General features: G+C 52.5%; 1 pseudogene; it reads right to left on the minus strand.

Annotated features, from left to right (window-relative positions):
* Positions 1 to 6,467: 6,467 nt before the first annotated feature.
* LOC123053847 (probable leucine-rich repeat receptor-like protein kinase At5g63930) lies at positions 6,468 to 13,630 on the minus strand (annotated as a pseudogene).
* Positions 13,631 to 22,959: the final 9,329 nt, after the last annotated feature.

Raw genomic sequence — 22,959 nt, forward strand, 5'->3', positions numbered from 1 at the left:
CAAGCACCCAAGAGGAACAAGCTCAAGGGCACCAAGCACCCAAGAGTAATAAGCTTCTCAACTTGTAACTTCCACGTATCACCGTGGAGAACTCAAACCGATGCACCAAATGCAATGGCAAGGGCACACGGAGTGCCCAAGTCCTTCTCTCTCAAATCCCACCGAAGCAACTAATGCTAGGGAATAAAATGAGAGGAAGAACAAGAAGGAGAACACCAAGAACTCCAAGATCTAGATCCAAGGGGTTCCCCTCACATAGAGGAGAAAGTGATTGGTGGAAATGTGGATCTAGATCTCCTCTCTCTTTTCCCTCAAAAACTAGAAAGGATCCATGGAGGGATTGAGAGTTAGCAAGCTCGAAGAAGGTCAACAATGGGGGAAGAACACGAGCTCAAAGGATAAGGTTCAATGGGAAGAAGACCCCCTTTTATAGAAGGGGAAAAATCCAACCGTTAGTGTGCTCAGCCCGCACACGAGCGGTACTACCGCTCCACGAGCGGTACTACCGCTCCACGAGCGGTACTACCGCTCTGGCGGAAGAAGCAGGGAAAAGGAGCAACCAAACATGAACCTTGGGGGCGGTACTACCACTGGAGGAGCAGAACACGGGACCAAAAAAAACAGTAGCGGTACTACCGCTTATAGGCGGTACTACCGCCCATCAGGGCGGTACTACCGCTTATAGGTGGAACTGCCGCGCCTTACTGCCGTGCAACTACTGCAAAACTCGACACGAAAAATGCAAGACCCAAAATCGAGGCGGTACCAGCGCGGAACCATAGCCGTACTACCGCTTATGGCCATAGGCGGTACTACCGCTTTGGACAGCGGTACTACCGCTTGGGGTGATAAGCGGTACTGCCGCTCTGGCCGCGGTACTACCGCTAGGAAACCAAGGCTGCCATAACTTCTGCATATGAGCTTCGAATTGAGCAAACTCAAGCTTGTTGGATAGAGAAAGACGAGTAGCATCAAAACCGAGAAGTAAGAAGAGGCAGGGGAGGTATGCCAAAAAATAGAGGAGTGAAACCTCCAACCAAGAAGAACCGGCATAACCTCCAACATCGAAAACATCATAGAAGGTGCGAGTGAACCCCGTTTTCGATGAACTCGAGCTTGTCATCAAGATGACCATAAGCTCCAAAACTCACAAAGAGAAGAACCAAACCAGAACCAACAAAGATGATGCAAGGATGCAATGGTTTGAGCTCTCTATGAACGATACGATCAAGCTACTCATCGAGAGCCCCCCTTGATAGTACGGCAATCGATCCTATAACCCGGTCTCCCAACTACCATCATGAGACCGGTAAAATAGAAAACCTATCAAGAGCAAACCTTTGCCTTGCACATGGTCCACTTGAGCTAGATGATGACGATCTTGACTCCCTCAAGTTGGACCACCTTTCTTGGTTGTGTTGGCTCGATGAAGACTAGTTGATTGCTCCCCCGTACTCCACTATGGGTGAGCCACTCTTCCGCACATCTTCACCAGTCCATTGTCACCACAATGGACGGCAAGCTTCAAGCATTTGATCTCGTCATGATGCTTCACTTGAACTTGCGCACCGCAACATCTTCACAAGTCCATTGTCGCCACAATGGACGGCAAGCTTCAAGCATTTGATCTCTTCATGATGCTTCACTTGAACTTGCACACCGCAACCTAACCCCACAAAGAACTCTCACGAAGATCATGGGTTAGTACACAAAGCGTAATCGACAATGCTTACCACACCATGGGATCGCTTGATCCCTCTCGGTACATCTTGTGCGCTTTGTGTGTTGATCAACTTGATTCACTCTTGACTTAGTCTTGATCAACCTTGACTCTTTCCAACTCTCTTCATTTGGATGATGTCTTGAAGGTAAACATGAATGATCACACAATCTTCTTCTTCAAGACATGCTTGCAATAAGTTCTACTCTCACATGACCAATCTTTGGATAATTCCTTAATAACACCTTGGTCACCACATAAACTCCTTGAAACCAACACATGGACTTCAAGAAATGCCTATGGACAAATCCTTCAAATATAACTCAAGGCAACCATTAGTCCATAGAGATTGACATCAATTACCAAAACCAAACATGGGGGCACGCATGTTCTTTCACCCGCTCGCGAGGGGCTCTCGAGGGGAAGGCAGTAAGCGCGGGCTCCGAAGTAAGGCAAGAACCAGAATGCAAGAAATAGCTCGAACAAGAAAGGCACCCCCCGCGCGTTTCAATGAAAATTCAACTCCAACTTAAATCCAAAGCCAGAAAGCAGGGCTACAGAAAAGAGGTTAAAAGCAAAAGGCCGCGTCCGGCGCCTAGTCTAGTCTTCTTGTCTTCGAGTCTTCTCACCAGCGCAGAGCTAAGTGCCGCCACTAGGATGTGGGAGGGAGCCCCCGAGGCCCGAGGCCGGCACTCCTGAGGCTCCGAGGTGTGTACTACCCCACTCATTATTACGTGAGAGTGTCACGAGTGGAGACCTTCATAGGCGTGAGCCTTACTTCATATCGCCAGACGAGGGCCCCGCCTTGCGCCACCCTCTACCACCGTTGGGACGACCGAAAACCAGGACGGCACCAAAGGGGGCAGAGGGGACGCCAGCGGCGCCCTCGGCGACCACGGGTCCTCTGCCGGGGGAAGGCTCGCCGGCGCCTCCCCGGCAGAGGGCCTACCTCCGGGCAACGCCTTGCTCCGTGCGACGCGGGGAGGGGCCTTGCTCCTGGCTCCTCCCGCGCAGCCCCTAGTGAGTCTCTCCTGGTGAGACGGATATCGCCGTGCTGGAACTGTCACCTGGCGCTGTGACCTGATTCACTTGCGATTCATGGTTAGCGTAAGCCTGCCCCTGGGAGATTAGTGGTACCCTGTAGCTGTTGTCGACGGTGTGGTTGGTGGGGCTCTCAGGCGGCTCGTGGAAGGCCTCAGCTCCTAGCGCCTCCTCTTCCCAACCTGGCTCGAGGAACGAGCCGGGGTCATCCTCCGGCGTGTACTCCTGGTTCATCATGCGGGGCACGTAGGCCTCCGAGGCCTTTGCCCCGAAGACCTCACCGAAGTGCCCCACGCTCCATGTCGCTCGGCCCATCACGCCGTCCTAGGGATGGTAGGGTAGTGCCCCGTTGGGGCCGTGTGCGGCAACGCTCGTGCCCGCACCCATCTGGGGTGGTGCGGGTGCGATGGGGCGCCCTCCACCGTGGATTGCGCTGATGTTGACGAGACCCCCAGGCGCACTTGGGGGCATGCGGGCGCGGCGAGGCCCGCCGTGGGATCTGGCCGCTGCCTGGGGCGTGATCTGGTAGCAGAAGGGTGGCGCTCCCGTGGCCGCTGCATCCAGTAGCTCGGCGACGCGTTCCAGCAGCGCATCCCGACCGTTCTCCACCAGTCGGCACAGTAGCAGCTCCCGCGCCACCGTGAGTGCAGCCCGCATGTTCGCCTGCTCCCACCGGGTGTGCAGCGCCGTCGTCGTGGCGTGGCTTGTGGCCCTTGCAGCAGCTCGCGCCTGTCTTGGGGTAAGGGTGGACGGCGCCTAGCCGCGCCGCCCGCGCCCCACAGTGTTAGGTGGCGCTCGTGCCGCCTGGAGTGCGGAGTTGAGGGCTTCCTGGGCAGGCGGCGGCGCCCGGGCTGGCCAGGCTGCCCAGTGGTCGGCGTAGGTCGTTGAGTCGCCGGACATCGGAACGGCGGAGCATCGGTGAATCGACTGGCGGGAGAGAGGCTCCGGCGCACCCCTACCTGGCGCGCCAAATGTCGGATTTCGAGTTCCGGCAAAACCCTTAAGGTTCGAACACTGGGGTGCGCGCGAAGATCCCCCCCTCACCGATCACGCCTTCACACACTTCGTGATCTCTAGGCTAGGCACAACGAACTCACAACACACGAGACACAAGATTTATACTGGTTCGGGCTACCGTTGTAGTGTAATACCCTACTCCAGTGTGGTGGTGGTGGATTGCCTCTTGGGCTGAGGAGAACAGTACAAGGGGAAGAACAGCCTCCTGAGGAGAGGTGTTCTTGTGCTTGGTGAACTTGTGGGTGTGAGGATGGAAAGTTGAACCCTCTCTCCTACTGTGGTGGTTAGTCCTATTTATAGAGGCCCTGGTCCTCTTCCCAAATATTGAGCGGGAAGGGATCCCACAACGGACAATTTAAAAGGGGACAGCTAGTACAGCTTATCCGGACAAAAGTAGTCTTCGCCTGCCAAAGGCTCTGGTGGTGACGCCGTCTTGGGCTCCACGGTGACCTCCATCTTGCTGTCCTGCTGGTCTTGGTCTCATTGCACCGATATGGAAACCTTTGCTTGACGCCTCGGTACTCCTCGCCTGCGCTTGCCTCCTTAGCACCAAAGAGGAAACAAGGACACTGTGCGCGCTAGCGCCCGCCTGGTCTCGATCGTCATGGCTTGCGTCATGAGATCCTCGCGAGGTTTGCCTTGCCTTGATCTCTCCGCCCCTCGCGAGCCAGCCTAGCGAGGCCGCTCCCGAGGAGGTCTTGCATCGTCCGCCTCGCGAGGCTTGGCCCCTCGCGAGGGTCTTGATTGCTAGCTGTTGAAGATGGGCCGTACGGGCCCACTCGTAGAGCCACGCCGTGGGCCGCAGGCAGGCAAGTTTGGGGACCCCCGTTCCCAGAACGCCGACATCCAGGACTCCGAACAAACTTCGGTCACCAAAACACATAACTCATAATACAAATCGTCATCGAACGTTAAGCGTGCGGACCCTACGGGTTCGAGAACTATGTAGACATGACCGAGACATATCTCCGGTCAATAACCAATAGCGGAACCTGGATGCTCATATTGGTTCCTACATATTGTACGAAGATCTTTATCGGTCAAACCGCATAACAATATACGGCATTCCCTTTGTCATCGGTATGTTACTTGCTCGAGATTCGATCGTCGGTATCATCATACCTAATTCAATCTCGTTACCGGCAAGTCTCTTTACTCGTTCCGTTATGCATCATACCGCAACTAACTCATTAGTCACATTGCTTGCAAGGCTTATAGTGATGTGCATTACCGAGAGGGCCCAGAGATACCTCTCCGATACTCGGAGTGACAAATCCTAGTCTCGATCTATGACAACTCAACAAACACCTTCGGGGACACCTGTAGAGCATATAAAAATCACCCAGTTACGTTGTGACGTTTGATAGCACACAAGGTGTTCCTCTGGTATTCGGGAGTTGCATAATCTCATAGTCAGAGGAATATGTATAAGTCATGAAGAAAGCAATAGCAATAAAAACTAAACGATCGTAATGCTAAGTTAATGGATGGGTCTTGTCCATCACATCATTCTCCTAATGATGTGATCCCGTTATCAAATGACAACACATGTCTATGGTCAGGAAACTTAAACATCTTTGATTAACGAGCTAGTCTAGTAGAGGCATACTAGGGATACTATGTTTTGTCTATGTATTCACACATGTATCAAGTTTCCGGTTAATACAATTCTAGTATGAATAATAAACATTTATCATGATATAAGGAAATATAAATAACAACTTTATTATTGCCTCTAGGGCATATTTCCTTCAGTTAGGTCCAGGTGTTTCAGAAGTTCATCCAGATTGTCATGTCCCGATCCCGCCGTCTTGGCGAAGTTAATAGCTTGAGGGACCTAGTCCCTGCAACACCACGCTCCGTCTGCCGGCAACCGCGGTGACAGACGAGCGCTCGACAATCGGTAGATAGATAGACGAAAAACCTCATGGGGCGATCAGATCAGCGCTGGAGTACTAAACCCTAGCAGAGAGGGTAACATACTCCAACCGTAATGCCCAGACACAGCTACGGGGCATTGCACTCACGACCCACACAAATCATACACATGCGGAAAAAGGAACAGCGGCTCAGCCCACGACGGAAAACTTACGCGACACGTACATGAACATAAACGGAGCGAGGAACATGCATCTTGGTGCGTCGATCGTACGGTTAGTAAGTTAGACGAGACATAACTAATGAGAATTAGCAAATCCGTATGAAAAATAGTACTTCTATATTTTGCTCTCTTTTTTGCGAAACAGAGGGAAAGAATAATCTTGAATAGACCGTCGTTTTAGACGTGGTTTTGCGTTCCCACGCAAACCGAAGATGTACAATCGTCGCGAAATTCAATGGGAGTGGCTAAAAGATGGACCCCTATATATTTTAAAGGGGTCAGCCGATCCTATATATTTTAAAGGGGTCAGCCGATTCCTAACTTTCCATCTCAACCATTGAATCAAGATTCAACGGCCAGGCCTTCATCTTCAACCTCAAAACGGTATGACATTGTTTCTCTTCTTCTTCATCTGTCCATCTCCAGATCCAACCCTTACCGAACCGCCTACCTCCGCGACCGGCTAGCGCAAATGCCAGCCTGGCCGCCCCGCCCTTCCGCCGCCCACGGACATCCCTCTAACGGCGAGCCTGCCACCCTACCACCCTAAGATAGATCGTCGGCGAGCCTGTCACCCTCGTCACCGGCTTTTACCTCCAAAAATCAACTTACCCAAATTGTAAATTCAAACGACTTACATTACATATAGCTATTGTGAAATTCAAACTACCTGCGTGTGCGACACAAATATTTCTGCAGGAAAAATATTCCCCCCGTAAGTCCGGAACAGCATTGACGCGGAAATCTCAACGCACAGGCACAGACGTCTCAACGCATCCGAGGAACCCCTCCAAGCTCACCGCCGACGACCCGCGCGGCCCCTCCCAAGCGGCCGCCATCGCGCGCGCGATCACCTCCGCCTTCCTTCTCATCTGGCCGCCCTTCTCCGTCTCCCCCATCACCGTCCCCACGGCGTCGGCCACGGCCCCCATCGCCACCACCGAGCTCTCCATGTTCCCCCGCGCCACCTCCACGCAGACGCCCCGCTCCACCACCAGCATCGCGTTGAAGAACTGCTCGGCCCCCAGCGGCCACCCGATCACCGGCACGCCGTGGCACAGGCTCTCGAGGATGGAGTTCCACCCGCAGTGGCTCATGAACGCGCCGGTGGACGGGTGCGCCAGGATCCGCACCTGCGGCGCCCAGCCGCGCACCAGCAGTCCCCTGTTGGCCCCGGCCGTTCGCTCCTCGAAGCCCGCCGGGAGCCACTCCGGCTTGAATCCGTCCTTCGCGTCGAGCCCCAGCGGTGGCCGGAGGACCCAGAGGAACGGCCGCCCGCTGGCCTCCAGGCCCAGTGCCAGCTCCGTCATCTGATCGGCGTTGATGCTGTTCTGCGACCCGAAGGATATGTACAGCACCGAGCGCGGCGGGTGCGCGTCCAGCCACCGGAATATGATGGCATCGTCCTGCGAGGCCGACGGAGTCGTCGGCGCCGCGAGAATTGGCCCGATCGGCCATGGTTGGACGCCGAAGGTCCTCCTGAGCATGTCTAGCCCGGAGGACTCGAGCTCTTGTACAGTGTTGACAAGGACCGCATCGGTCTTGCGGCAAAGCGAGATGACCCGCCGGAAGAAGGCCGTCCAGGGATCGGACCCGGTCGCCGCGAGCATGTACCGCGGGATCTGCGTGCGGTGGAGGACGACGCTGGGGAAATCGGGCAGAGGGAACTCGTCGCCGGCGGCGAGCGTGTGCGGCAGGTGCTCCCACACGGAGAAGAAGACGGCGAAGCCGAAGGCGCCGCCGGTGAGGAAGACCGCGTGGAACGCGCGGTGCGCGCGGGCGACGTCGGCCGTCCAGCCGAAGAAGGCGTCGGCGACGATGCAGACCGGGGACCGGATGCCGGAGACGAACCCTTCGAAGGCGGGGCGGAGGGACTCGGACGCCTGGAAGAAGGTGATGAACTGGTGGACGTGGAGGTCGGCGAGGCAGTCGGTGCCGGGCGGCAGGCCGTGGTCCGCGGGCGCGAACGGGAGCGCTTGGAGGCGGATAGGAGGGTTGGTGGGCGGGAGGGAGATGGAATCGAGGATGCGCGCGGTGGAGACTAGGGTGACGGCGATGCCCGGGCGCCGCTCGTGGAGGAGGCCGGCGAGGCGGAGGAAGGCGGGGACGTGGCCGCGCGCGAGGAAGGGGAAGAGGACGACGTGCGGGTGCTGCCTCCCTGCTTCCTCTGCTGCCATGGTAGTGGTCTGTCTGACCTCTGACGGGTGTCGCTTGTTCGGTGGAGTATAGTGACCCTGGAGGCCTGGACCTTGAGAACCACATTCGTAAGGGCAACTCCCAACGCGCGACGAATTTTGTCCGTCCGCGTGCGATTCGTTTTGGGTCAAAACGGATAGAAACTGCGGCCCAACCCATCGACATAAATGGACCCTATCCGGTTTTCATCCACTCGCGACCTATCTCCGGCCTAAATTTGAGCCCGGTATGCGTCGAGGCGGACATGGCGCATGGCGTGACTCCCACTCTTTTCTCCCCTGACCCATTCGTCGGTGGCACATTCATCTCATTTCCCACTCTCTCCCAAAACCCTTCGCCACCCTGCCCACTCACCATGGCCGACGCGACAAACCCCGTCGCCGCCGCTGTCCCCGCCGTCACGGTTGACGGCGTGGCTGTCCGAGCAGTGGACCATGCAGTCAACGAAGAGGGTTGGCCGGAGAAAGGTTCGCAAGTGTGCCGGTATGAACTACCGTTGGACGCACCGGCCAGGTTTGGACAGACGCAGCTGGACAGCATGCCTTCGATCGACCCAAACGGATAAAAAACGTGAATTGCACTAAGTTTAGGAAGCTCAGATAAAACTCAGTTGAGAGTGTCAAAAGTTCAGAAAGACCATGTTGTTCCAGCAAAAGCACATTCATATTCCAACTGTGAGAAATACTAAACCCAAACCTAAGCAAGAGGCACAGCACCACGTCCAGGGAGGAACCCTGGCTGAACTACTCAGGGTTACTGCCTGGACTTGACGGTACCTTCTTCAGAGAGGCTAACATACATACACGATCCCACTGTTATCAGTCAGTATTATTTATCCCACTAGAAAACAATTGACAGAAAGAATGAGTGCATGCTCCCAAGATCCCCATCATAAGCAACAGGGGAAAGGGAGCAACGGGTATTGATTGCCTTTCACTAACTGAACTTATATATATAAATACATCATGAGCTATCCTTCTTCGAAGAACAATCAGAAGTAGGCGACGACGCCAAGCTCACCCGAGCCCTATCTTTCGACTCGCTTAACATAACTACAACATGCCGCATCGGCGGTCTCTCGTACGGCGACAGGTTACTACATAGCAGAGCAATTTTCAAGACCTCGATCATATGATCGACGACGGCTTTATCTTCCAAATCAAGATTACTGTCGAAGATCCCTGGACCCAGAGAATTGTCCCTGATGTAATTTTTGGCCCATGTTACCAGATCACCTCCCAACTCTATCGGTTGCACAGGCGCACGACCGGTTAGCAGCTCCAACAGCACGACGCCATAGCTGTATATGTCAGATTTCTCGGTCACCTTCATGGTGTACGCATACTCTGATCAAATGAAAAGAACTGGATCAGTACTTTGTTGACCATTCATCGCTTAACTAAAGATTCAAGTAAAAAAAGCATATAGGGCAAGATAGCAGTGACATGCAAATGGAATTTGCTTTGTAGGATGTGGAGAAAACTTAAGACTCACCTGGTGCAATATAGCCATATGAACCAGCAATTGCAGACATAGACTTTGAGACTGGCATGTCAATCACCTTAGCCAACCCAAAGTCACCAACATGAGCTTCAAAGTTGTCATCAAGTAAAATGTTATTTGACTTGATATCACGGTGGATGATCCGAGGCTTGCAATCATGATGCAAGTATGAAAGCCCTTCAGCTGCCCCAAGGGCTATCGTGAAGCGTGTCTCCCAATCGAGTGAAGAAGAAGATTCTCCGTGAAGTAGCTCTCCAAGGCTGCCTCTTGGCATGTACTCATACAACAGAAGGTTTGCACCCTGGTGATAGATGAAACCGTACAGTTTCACAATGTTACGATGTCTTATCTTTCCAAGAGTCATGATCTCTGCACGGAAGCTGTTGTCGGTGTTGCTTCCTTCCCTGTTAGAAGCCAACTTCTTTACCGCAATTATCTGCCCAGGCTTCAGGACGGCTTTGTACACAGTTCCACAAGCACCCCGTCCAATGACACAACTATCATCAAAATTACTTGTAGCAGAGACCAGTTCCTGAAATGTATACGCATCCTTCGCAGAAACAGGAATGTTAGACCCAGCAGATAGAATTTGCTTGTCTTGCAAAGGGGCTACTGTTTCTAATGGTTTCCTCATATGGTGCAAAAGTATGGCAATAAGAATAAGTGATACTCCTCCAATAATGGCGGCAATAATTGCTATAATCTTGCCCATAGGGCGACTAACCGAGTCGGATGACTGGGAAGAGGAGGGTGACTCAGATCCACACTTGCCAAGTTGTCCACCACAGAGTCCTCTGTTTCCAATAAAGCTGGTCACAACCATATTGTCAAAAAGCGGCACCGGGGGAAGAGTACCGGTGAGATTATTGTACGAGACATTGAGCTGAAGCAAACTTGACAGGTTTACAAATGTATCTGGGATTTCACCTGTCAGGTTGTTATTATTGAGAAACAAACTTTCCAATAATGCAAGACTGCCAAGCTCTGATGGTATATTCCCAGAGAGATTATTATAGCTCAAATTCATGGCAATCTGCAAGCTTGACAGCAGGCCCAGCTCCTTTGGTATTCCACCGGAGAATTGATTGCCACCAATCTGCAGTGCTGTCAAATGTGAAAGTTTACCAAGAATAGGTGGCATCTGCCCAGACAGCCTATTATCAGCGAACGAGAGAAGCTCCAGTTGAGGCAGTCTACCAACTTCATTTGGCAATGAACCTTCAAAGCTATTCTGGCTGAGATCAAGACGTTGCAATGTTGTACAATTGAAGATCTCCAGTGGTATGCTTCCTCCTAGCCTGTTAGATGAGATATTGAAGACAACAAGCTTTGACAATTTCCCTATTTCTCGGGGCAACTCAGATGTGAAATAATTATTTGCAAGGTTAAGCCTCTGCAGAGCGTTGCAATTCCCTATCTGAGGAGGAATAGGGCCATTGAACTTGTTCCGAGCCAGCTCAATTGTTGTCAAATTCACCAGATTGCAGAGATCAGTGGAGAAGCTTCCTGTCAGACTGTTGTCACTGAGACGAAGCTGCACCAAGGATTTACAGCTGGTGATTCTGTGAGGTATGTTTCCAGTCAACTTGTTAGACCCCAGATTCAACAAAATAAGGTTTGACTGCCTACAAAGATCTCGAGGTATCTGCCCTGTAATGTTGTTGTTTGAGAAATCCACCACCCACAGTCGACTGTAAATGCCAAACCTTGGAGGTATGTCCCCTGATAGCATATTGTTGAAGAGTTGCAACTGGATTAACTTGGTCATGTACTGAAATCCGGCTGGAATTGGGCCAGTGAGTGAATTGATGGAAAGATCAAGCTTGCTCAAGTTCCTCAATCCACACAACTCACTAGGAATAAAGCCAGTAAGCTGATTCTGGAAGAGGTAGAGTAGATACAACCCTGGTATGTTGCCTAACTCCTTTGGTATCCCTCCCGTTAAGAAATTCTCTGAAAAATCAACCTCTTCTGCGAAAGAAAGCTTCCCAATTTCAGACGGAATGGTACCATTTATTGAATTCCTGTAAAGATATAGCTTCTCAAGATAAGTAATGTTCCCAATTGTTGCAGGTATAGGACCAACCAGATCATTATCATAAAGGGCAATTGTCCTGAGATTTGTACAATTCCCAATCTCTGGAGGAATGGGGCCAGAAAGCTGATTTCCCCACAGGATTAGGTCTGTCATGAGACCCAACCTCCCAATCTCTTTTGGCAAAGGCCCTTCCAACTTGTTCTGCGCAAGACCAAACACGGTCAGGTTACGGCATTCACCTATCTCGGCAGGAATGCTGCCAGATATAAGATTCTGTCCCAGCCGGATAGTCTTGAGGTGCTTGAGCTTGCCGACAGAATGCGGTATAGAACCGGAGAGATTGTTACTGTACCCCACCAAGTCCTGAAGCGATGACATGTTACCAATCTCATCAGGTATTGGACCATGGAGCCTGTTATTGCACAGATTGCATCCGATCAGCAGGTCCAGCTTCCCGAGCTCAGGGTGGATTGTACCGTCAAAATTGTTGTTATTCAAGTTGAGCAACACCAGTTTTGAGCAATTCCCAATCTCAGCAGGGATAGTACCAGAGAACTCGTTGAAGGACAAATCGAGGCTAGTCAGCTCGGTAAGACCGCCGATGCCCGGGCCGACGGTGCCCGACAGGTTCATGTTGCTGACGTTGAGAGACACCACTGCTAGCCTCGACGACGACGAGGAGGAGCAGTTGACACCACTCCACGTGCACGGCGATGGATCCTTGGGGTTCCAGTTGTCAAGGTGGTGGTAAGTGTCAATCATCTGGCTCTTGAGCGCCAGGAGAAGCCAGCCCTCATGGTTGAGCCCCTGGCAGCCAGAGGCCAGCAGAAAGACCAGCACCACACCTAGTTGCAAACCCCAGGACGCGGATGCCGTCCCAGGGTCCATGCTATCTTCACTTCGCAGATCAACCAATGCTCAGAGCCGAACAAGGAGCAGAACAGCTGCTATAATCTTGTGCATCTCCGCGGCTTGCAGACTTCCTGGAACAGAATGCAAGCAGAGAATTGTGAGAACATGCCGCAAATGAAATGCTTCTGTTCTGGAAAGATTCTAACCGCATAACTATCTGCAGGATACTAGTACTTCTTGTTTGATTTGCCTTCGTTTTCAGAGAAATGGACACAAGGACAATCCAGGACAGGAATGAAAGCTATGGTAGTACTACTGAGCATAACTAAGAATCGAATTCGGGAGCAAACTGAGCAACTCCAAATCAAGAATCTAGCACCGGGAAGAATCGCTGAAAAGCGACAAGAATCGAATCACACGCCTGAAAATAATGCTTACTCGGTCAGGACCAATCGAGGAACCCGGAACAGGAGTAGCCGGCTACCAATCCCACCATATTTGCAGAAAAAGATGGAACACCCAATAAGAACCGTGGAGGGACCGCTGTGACACCCTCAAATCGCGGGAGGCCCCGGCCCCAGGAACAGCACCGCCGCGCACCACCACCGCCGAAACAGATCTGCGAGCAAAAGGAGCGGGCCTTTCACTCCGCCTAGAGCGAGCGAGCGAGCTGCGCGCAGTAACTAACGCCACCCCCACCACCCGCAACCACGAACCAGCACAGGAAACAAACAGCACGGCGCACCGGTGGGCTCAATAATGCGGACGCACGCACGCACGCACGCAACAAGAGCGATGGAGGAGGCCTTCCAACTCACCGCGTTTTCCGCCGCGCTTCTGCCACGCCCAGTCCCGCCGCCGGGGAGGCTGCGCTCTGGCGCCGACTCACTGCCGCCCCGGGCTAAGAGCAATGAATGGGCGATGTAGATGCGCCGCCGCGGAGTAGAGAGAGAAGAGAGGAGGAAGTGGTGTGGTGACGGCAAGAGAGCTAGCTAGCTAGGGGGGAGGGGGAGAGGTGGTGGTGGTAGGGGAGGAGGGAGGGGGGGTGGAGAAGAAATTGGGTCGGGCCGCGGACGGGAGGAAATGGCAGGCAAGCACGCTCGCGAAGCGTAGCAATCGCGGGCGGTCCCTCTCCCTCCCTCGATCTAGCCAGCCTCGGTCCCTTTGCTTTCCCTTCCCCCTTCTCTTTGCTTTGCTTGCTTTGGCTCGAGCTTGCTTTTCGTCCTAATCCGGGCGGGCCCACCCGGCACTTTTAGGCTGGGCTCTCGCGGAGTAGTCTTTAATTTCTCTTGTTTGCTTCTGGCTTTTAATTTGGGTGCTGGGGTTTGGAGCTAAGTGCTAGGGTAGGAGCGCGTACGTGTACTGATAAGTAGGGTAGGCAGGTGCCCTGCTGCAGCGGCGACGACGGATGTTCTGGAGCCGCTGGTTGGTTTGGGAGAACAGTGCTGGTTATCTGTCACTCCAGAAAAAGGAAATACTATCACTAATTGTAGTTTGGTGGTGACAAAATAGCGCTAATTATACGTCTTCCATGCGTGTCTCTACGGATTAGCATGGGAGCTGATTGGTTTTTTGTCCTGTCATGGGTGATGGATGGATGGATGGCTCACGGTCACGGGTGAGCTCAGCCGCTGCGTCGGAACACGGGCTGCTGGCCGGCCCTGTGCATGTCGACACACGGAGAAAGGCAGATGCGCACGCTTGCGACCACGACGACGAAAGCATCGCGTGTGCGCGTGATCAGATGCCCCGAGTTCGTTCGTTCGTCCGTCCTGCCCAACGCCGTGCATTTTTCTTCCCGGTCATTGGAAGTTCGCCGGCTCTGGTCCGTTCTAGTACCACTAGCCACCAGGTTGGTTTCACCGTCGCTGGAGTAGCAGCGGTCGTCGTACTCCTACCTGGCCTTGGGGTGCGCGAGCGAGAGGGGGGATCGCGCAAAAAGGATGTGCTCCTTTACGTGCGTGCGAGTGCGAGCAATGCAGCTATCTAGGTAGGGAACCGCTGCGTGGAGTTGCACGGACGGGCCGGGGTGCCTTCTACTTTACTCACCCTGCTCTCATTTTTTCTTTTCTTTTCTTTTCTTTTCTTTTCTTTACCTGGGCCTGGATGGATGGTTGATCGATCAGTGCCAGTGCGACGTCGGGGGACTGAGGCAGGCAGAAACCGCGGGAATCCGCCCCGCGACAGCTGCCTGCATGGGTCGGCGTTTCACGTGCACGGCCAACTGCGCCGTGCGTGGACTCGAGGCTCTGTTGCCAGCCCACAGAGAAGCTCCTCTCCACTTCGCCTTGCCCGAGTTTCCCGGCGAAAGGCGACCATTTCTATGAACCGAGCAGCAACGATGCCTTTGCCCGCTCAAGTTCAAACATGACACGCCCTCCACCTTAAATGAAATTTATCTTTCTGATTTGATCCGCATCTGGTCTATAGTAAAAAAAAAAGTAAGCATTTGAGTATTGTACCTGGGCTAGCTCAACAAAATTCGCCTTCTCGCAACAAAAGAAAGTCGTCTATCCCAATACAATTTTCTTCGAGGAATAAGATGTTTGTTATGTCAGCACCTTTGACACACCATTCGCTGGAAGCCGGCTCCGAAACCCTATAGTATTCAGTTCAGTAAACATGCCTATCCTTTGAAAGAACGGATCAAATCATGGGATAACTTGAGCACTCTGACTTCCCTTTATTCTGGGGAAGAAAGTCTCCGGGAAGACCAGAGCATCGGTTCCAGATCAATTGAATATGTCCATAGGTTTCATACACACGTTTCGGTAAACATTTCTTTTCTGGCTGGTATCATGACTTTGTAATGCGAGAACTCAACGGTATAATTATAAAGGCCGATCGAGACAAGCATCCGATCGCCGCGTTCAAATTCGTCTCTTCGGGAGAACGTGAGATCAAGCGCTGAGCAGCACAGGCGAGAGAGGAGGGATGGAGAAGGACGGGCCACAGCTCAGCGAAGTGGCCAGACGGTAGTGACGGTGCTAGGCTAGCTGCTAGCAGGTTGCAATGGGAACAGGGGTAGGATTGGCACGGGGAAGATGGTTGAATAGTGCTGCTTTTTCTTCTTCTGTAGTATACTACGAGAGCAAGAACTGTTGCGTGTCTTACGAGTGACGCGGACAGGGCCTGCTGCATGCGGATGGCCCGTTTGTCATCCTCTGCTGTCATAACCCGAAAGGTGCACGCTTTGTAGAGTGCATGCGCACGCACTTTTGTCTCGCCCGTGCGTTTCACCACCAGGAGACGCGACGATCTTTGTACTTTACTTTACAAAGGTACAATCACGATAATGGAAAACGTTTACGATGTTCCCCTCCCCTCAAAAGAAAAAAAAAAGAGTTTAGAGCATCTACAGTTGGGCGTCCAAGCCAGCTTCAAACGCTCGAGCAGCCCGCTCAGTCACGAAAATCTGATCCAGACGGACACCTCAAACAGGTTTCAAACGTCCGGACTGACCGGCACCCCTCATATCCAGTTCAAATATAGGGCGGATATGGCGGCGCCCGGACGCGTCCGCCACGTAGGACTGACGATGGGGTCCCACGCGGGAAATGCCTGGAAACCCGACGGTCCGATGGACGCCTCCACCATCGCCACGGTGTGAACGTCGCTTGGCGCCGCTCCGTCGACTGCCGCCCCCAATCCTAGCCCATCCACCTCCTCCCTCTCCGCGCCGCCACGCGAGCCCATCTGCCTCCTCTCCCCCGCTCTCCACCCTGTCCGGCATCGCCATGGTCCGACGCAAAGATCACAACGTACGCTATGCTCACACCGGAGCACCGGAGGCATATCGTAGAGGTGATCTAGGCGAGGAGAGGCGAGGTGCACCGCCCGCATTGTTGTCGGTTTGCCTTCGGACTCGCCGGAGACGGAGAGGGAGGAGGGAGAGCAGCTACCGGAGCCGATGAAGGTGCCGGATCCTGAGGAGGAGGAAGCGGAGCAGCTTGCTCTGGGGTTCAACATGGCGGAGGTGGAGTTCGCCGTCGCCCAAGCCGCGGAAATGGCGGAGTAGCAGGTCATGGATGGAGGCTTGTGTGGAGGCGAACCGGCAGGAGCAGGCGGCGTCCGACGCGCTCTTCGCCAAACTCGACGCGGATATAAAGAAGGAGGAGGCCGGAGCGGAGCAGTCGGAGACGCCGGAGCTGCAACTGCCGTTCATGTACCCGGAGCCGGGCACGGAGATCGTTGACATCTCCAATGAGGAGTAGCTAGATCATCTTTTTTTTTTCATGTTTTTATACGGATATAAGAATTTACTAGTATAAGATGTCGGAATGGAATTCTGTTAATTTGAAGAGCGTTTGAGGCGTTATATTTGTCATATGCGGCAGTAGGCTGCAGATGCTCTTACGATGCCAAAAAGTCGAGAGTTTTAGCAAAGAAACTGTCCAGCTTAATCAACAGATCAAATCACGGAGGATCCTTGCGTAATCTATCCAGCATCCCGTGGTCCTGAGTCTACCTACTTTACCGAAACGGACCTAACTCTTCTCTTCCGGCTCTTCTCATGAACATTATTATACTCTTGCAGCAGCGAGATAGATAGACTCTTTCTTTCCCCTGAAAAGAACGTGCAATCAATCGGAGAATCGTCTTCACCCCTGGCTCCACACACCGGTAATTAACAAGCGATCTCTGCCGGATCCTCGATCGTAACCCGTCATCACTGTAGGAAACGATAACGCGCGCGGGGAGAGGAGTGGGAAGGAAGCAAAGCAAGAATCTCGATCTTGCGCCGAGACCGAGGGCCTGTTACAAGTGGCCAAGGGGACGCCTACGTGCTTGCAGCAAGCAGCAAGTTCACGCGCAGGAGGATACCGCTACCGCTACCGATGGATCAGTTCTCTTCTCCGTCACAGCACCGAGGACTGAGGTGGACGTGTGCATGCCGCCGCTGCCTCTTTCCACTTCCACCTTTCCGAGCTGGCGAGCTACGTATAGTTGAGAGTCGAGACCAGCCTACGAGGCGCTTTTGGGGACGCCTCATCGCGCAATATTCGCCGGCGATTTGATCCTATCCCGGCCGCCGCCGCTCTTTTGAATGGATCGGTGATGACAGGCCGGTCTTTTTGATGATCGAGCTAAAGGAAGCCGGTCTTTTGACGTAGCTGGAGTTACCGGCGGCGGCGGTACAGCTGAGTGCATTGGCGCGTCAGATCGTGCGCGGTTTTCAAGGATGCACAGGGGCGGCACGATCATGTGTCGCGCGTGTCACCGCAAGTGGCGGGCAGATGCTTTTTTCCGTCGAGAAGGAAAGAGATTGGCCGAGTGCGCTGGTCCGTGTTTTGATTGGTGTAGCAAGTGCTGTACGGACACGGTACACCAATTATTGCGCGCTGGTCCGTGTTTTGATTTGGTTTTGGTTTTCATTATACTATATAACCAAGCTCATTTAAATACCTTATTGAACGAGATGGTCGGGATCTGGAAACCATGAGCATTGAAGCTAGCTAATCTGAGGTTATCTGCATCTTGTTTCTCTGTTGAATCTCCACTGTCGTGCCGTGCCGACCGACGATGAACTGTGGTGCTAGCAAGTCTCTCGAGATAATGTGGCAGTCGAGTCACCTTTTCCCCTGACAGCACACAGGAGATCATGCGGCGCATGTGAACACGGGTCACAGGGCCTGTCGGGTCCGGGACGGCGATGGCGCCGCCGACCGACGGGGCTGGGCTGGGCTGGATGGCGAGGTCGCGAGAGAGACGCGGGCACGGCAATTCGGCATGTATGGATTCTCTTCCGCCCACCAACGGGCAGGAAAGCAACCCCACGAGCACGCGCGCGCCCAGCACCCAGGAGCCACGGGAACGACGCCGCGACGGCCCCAGCTGCCCAAGTTGCGCCCGCGCCCACCCGCCCGGCGCCGATCGTTCGATCGATGCCAGGCCGCGCGCGCCGCTTTACTGGACTGCTAGTCCATTCAGTTCAGTTTGACAGTTTCCCTTCCGCTGGCGCTCTCCGTGCGCCCGTGAGACCGCCAGACAGACGGCGAGAGGGACGTCGGCGCAGGCGCATTTTCCGACTTGGCACGTGACTGTAGTAGGTTTAGAGTAGTAGTAGTAGTAGGCGGCGGGTTTGGGGGGCTCGGCCGATGGTGGAGGTCCGCGTCGCGGGCTGCGCCTGCCTGCCTGCGCAGCAGAGCGACACGTCTGGCCTGGAGCATGGAGTCGGCCGCTTTGCTTTGCTTTGCTATGTGGAGTCCCGGACGTGACGGACTGGATCATAGACCGCACGCGTACATCTCGGGGATCGCCGCCGGTCCTAACTTGGTCTAACTTTTTCATTTTTCGCCGGTTTGGAGGACCTGGTGGCCGTTCATTTGGAGAGGCCACGGTTGAGGGGTCGGCTGGTGTCCACCAGAGGACCGAGCGTGGTAGACGAAGCGATGCGTGTAATGCCCGGTCTCTCTTTTATTTTCCTCGTTTCGAACTTTTTACTTTGAGAAAGAAAGATCGGCCCAATTCCATCCGTTTTCAAACTTAAGCGGTCACTCTTGTATGCCCGGTCATTCTAGGCCTAAAATTCCGGCGCGTAAGAGCATCTACAACCGGACTTACAAATCCGCCCCCATATACGTCCGTGGACGCTGACCGGGCATTTTCTATATCCGCGCATCTACACCCGCATATCTCATATCCCCTCTCCTATACATGCAACGTTGATAAAAACTACGTAGATCATGAACGGACATACAAATGCACAATCGGTTCATCAAAATATCACAGTCGGAGCATCAAAAGATAGCCAAAGTTCACATAATACGGCGGACAAGTTCGAACTACATCTAAAAACTGGAAATTAAGACGGATCTTCACCACTTTCTCGCTGGCCCTTTGCCCTTCCGGTCGCCGGCACATCTGTAGGAGTCTGCGGCAGGAGGTGGGTCCACATCGGACCAGTCGAGGAGGAGGAATCGGAGATGATGATGTAGCCTTGCAAGCGTCAGGCAACGCGGTCTTGCTTGCGCTTGAGCTTGGCCACCCTCGCCGCCTCCCGCGCTGCCTCCGCCGCCTCCTGCTCGAATCGCTCTATGCCAAGTCAGAGTTGCTTCGCGTTGAGCCTCCGGAGCCGTCGGGCCTTCGTCTCCGTCTCAGTCAGTGTCCGGCGGCACGCTCACTCGAAGAGACGATCCTCCTTGTCGGGTACCTGAGGCGGGCGGACTGCGCAGACTCGTCGGACCCGCCGCCATCTCCCTTGCCCTCTGCCTCTCGCGGCAGGCGGCACGTGCCTCCGACTCCGGAGTCCGCATCCGCGGCGTCGGGGACCGGGGACTAGAACCCAGCCCTGCCCGCGCGGAGCAGCGGCCGAAGGTGGAGGAGGCCGTCGGGCTGGAGGAGCAGATTGGGCAGGCTTCACAGATCCGTGCGCGGGGCGGGGAGGGCCGGTGAAAGGATCGAGAAGAGGTGTCTAGAGGGGGGTGATTAGACCCTCAACAAGCAAAAGTAGCAGTTTTTAAGTTCTTCAAGTTGAGGTGGAGTTTTAGCACAAGTTTGAGCATTCACAATACATTTCAAGCATGCATGGCATGAGTATATAAGCAGCGGAAAGTAAAGCATGCAAATTGCAAGAAAGTAAAGGGATGGGATTGGAGTGTGCAAACGCAATTGAAGACACAAAGATTTTTGGCGTGGTTCCGATAGGTGGTGCTATCGTACATCCACGATGGTGGAGACTTCAACCCACGAAGGGTAACGGTTGCGCGAGTCCACGGAAGGCTCCACCCACGAAGGGTCCACAAAGAAGCAACCTTGTCTATCCCACCATGGCCATCGCCCACGAAGAACTTGCCTCACTTGGGTAGATCTTCACAAAGTAGGCGATCTCCTTGCCCTTACAAACTCCTTGGTTCAACTCCACAATCTTGACGGAGGCTCCCAAGTGACACCTAACCAATCTAAGAGACACCACTCTCCAAAAGGGAATAGATGGTGTGTTGATGATGAACTCCTTGCTCTTGTGCTTCAAATGATAGTCTCCCCAACACTCAACTCTCTCTCTCATAGATTTGGCTATGGTGGAAAGATGATTTGAGTGGAAAGAAACTTGGGAAGGCCAGAGATCAAGATTCTTATTGTTGGATTGGAATGTCTTGGTCTCAACACATGAGTAGGTGGTTCTCTCTCAGAAAATGACTAGTGGAACTGTAGGCACGTTCTGATGGCTCTCTCCTGAATAGAGGAGGTGGAGGGGTATATATAGCCTTCACACAAAATCTAACCGTTACACACATTTGACCCAACTCGGTCAGACCGAATAGATGAACTCGGTGAGACCGATTTAGTTCAAAATGTGAACGTTAGGTTTTTCGGTGGGACCGATGTGCTAGGGTTAAGGCAAAACCTCATCTCAGTTTGACCGGTTACACAAACTCGGTGAGACCGATTTTAGTAATAAGTAAACAGAGAGTTGGTCAGGCAAACTCGGTGGCACCAACCGCACATTTCGGTGAGACCGAAATAATTGCAACAGGCAACAGAGAGTTTGCAAGGCCATCTCGGTGAGACCGAGATCCTGTCGGTGAGACCGAGATCCTGCCGGTGAGACCGAATTGATTAGGGTTTCTGGCAGTGGCTATGTCAAGTGAACTCGGTGGCGCCGGATAAATCAAATCGGTGGGGCTGAGTTTGACTTTAGGTTTAGGACAAATTTGGAAATAAAGTGGTTGAGGGCTTTGGAGCATATCACTAAGCATTTTGAGCAAGTAGATCATTAAGCAACACATCATGCCCTTTTAATAGTATTAGTTTTTCCTATGGACTCAATGTGATCTTGGATCACTAAAATAGTAATGAAGAGTCTTGAGCTTTTGCCAATGTTTGTCCTTAGCATTTTGAAGGGGTTCCACATCCTCTTGTCCATACCACGCCTTTGTTGAACTATCTGAAATATACTAGATGAAAATATTAGGCCAACAAGAGATATGTTTACATTAATTACCAAAATCACCCAGGGAGCACTTGTGCTTTCAATCTCCCCCTTTTTGGTAATTGATAACAACATACATCAAAGCTTTAGATAAAGATGTGAAGAGTAACAGGTAAAGCTTCGAAAAGACATGTAACACGCATAGGCTCCCCCTACATGTACGCAATCATGTAAAGATGGTATGTAAGAGCATGTGAATGCATAAGCATGTCAGAGCAAGCAATGAGTTACATGTATCTTGGTTATATGCATCAGAGTAAATGATGTAAATACAGGAAATGTACCTTCATGTTCATGAGTCCTTCTTGTAAACAGTATGTACATCAGCAAGAGATCACCATGCACATGTGTGTGATGCATATACTTACCTTGTGGTCTTGAGCTGGCTTTGGAAGAGGTGAACTGAGAAAACAGGGTTAGATAACACAAGAACACCTACTAAACAGAGCAATTTGTGAAAACCACAAGAGTACTGATACGTCTCCAACGTATCTATAATTTTTGATTGTTCCATGCTATTATATTATCAATCTTGGATGTTTTATAATCATTTTATGGTAATTTTATATCTCTTTTGGTACTAACCTATTAACATAGTGCCAAGTGCCAGTTGTTGTTTTCTGCATGTTTTTTTACATCGCAGGAAATCAATACCAAACGGAGTCCAAATGCAACGAAACTTTACGGAGTTTTTTTATGGACCGGAAGACACCCAATGGGCCAAGGCAGCGCCTGGGGGGTGCTCCGAGGGGAGCACAACCCACTATGGCGCTCCAGGAGGCCCAGGCGCGCCCTGGTGGGTTGTGCCCACCTCGGGTGCCCCCCGGACCGCCTCTTTGCTCTATAAATACCCCAATATTCCAGAAACCCTAAGGGAGTCGACGAAAATCAATTCCAGCCGCTGCAGAGTCCAGAACCACCAGATCCAATCTAGACACCATCACGGAGGGGTTCACCACTTCCATTGGTGCCTCTCCGATGATGCGTGAGTAGTTCTTTGTAGACCTTCGGGTCCGTAGTTAGTAGCTAGATGGCTTCCTCTCTCTCGTTTGATTCTCAGTACAATGGTCTCTTGGAGATCCATATGATGTAACTCTTTTTGCGGTGTGTTTGTTGGGATCGGCTGAACTTTGAGTTTATGATCAGATCTATCTTTTTATATCCATGAAAGTTATTTGAGTTTCTTTGATCTCTTACATGCATGATTGCTTATAGCCTCGTATTTCTTCTCCAATATTTGGGTTTTGTTTGGCCAACTTGATCTATTTATCTTGCAATGGGAAGAGGTGCTTTGTAGTGGGCTCGATCTTACGGTGCTTGATCCCAATGACAGAAGGGGAACCGACACGTATGTATCATTGCTACTAAGGATAAAACGATGGGGTCTATCTCTACATAGATAGATCTTGTCTACATCATGTCATCGTTCTTATTGCATTACTCCGTTTCTTCGTGAACTTAATACACTAGTGCATGCTGGATAGCGGTCGATGTGTGGAGTAATAGTAGTAGATGCAGGCGGGAGTCAGTCTACTAATCTTGGACGTGATGCGTATATA

The sequence above is a fragment of the Triticum aestivum genome, chromosome 2D, assembly GCF_018294505.1.
Source record: "Triticum aestivum cultivar Chinese Spring chromosome 2D, IWGSC CS RefSeq v2.1, whole genome shotgun sequence".
In the NCBI taxonomy this organism is placed as follows: Eukaryota; Viridiplantae; Streptophyta; class Magnoliopsida; order Poales; family Poaceae; genus Triticum; species Triticum aestivum.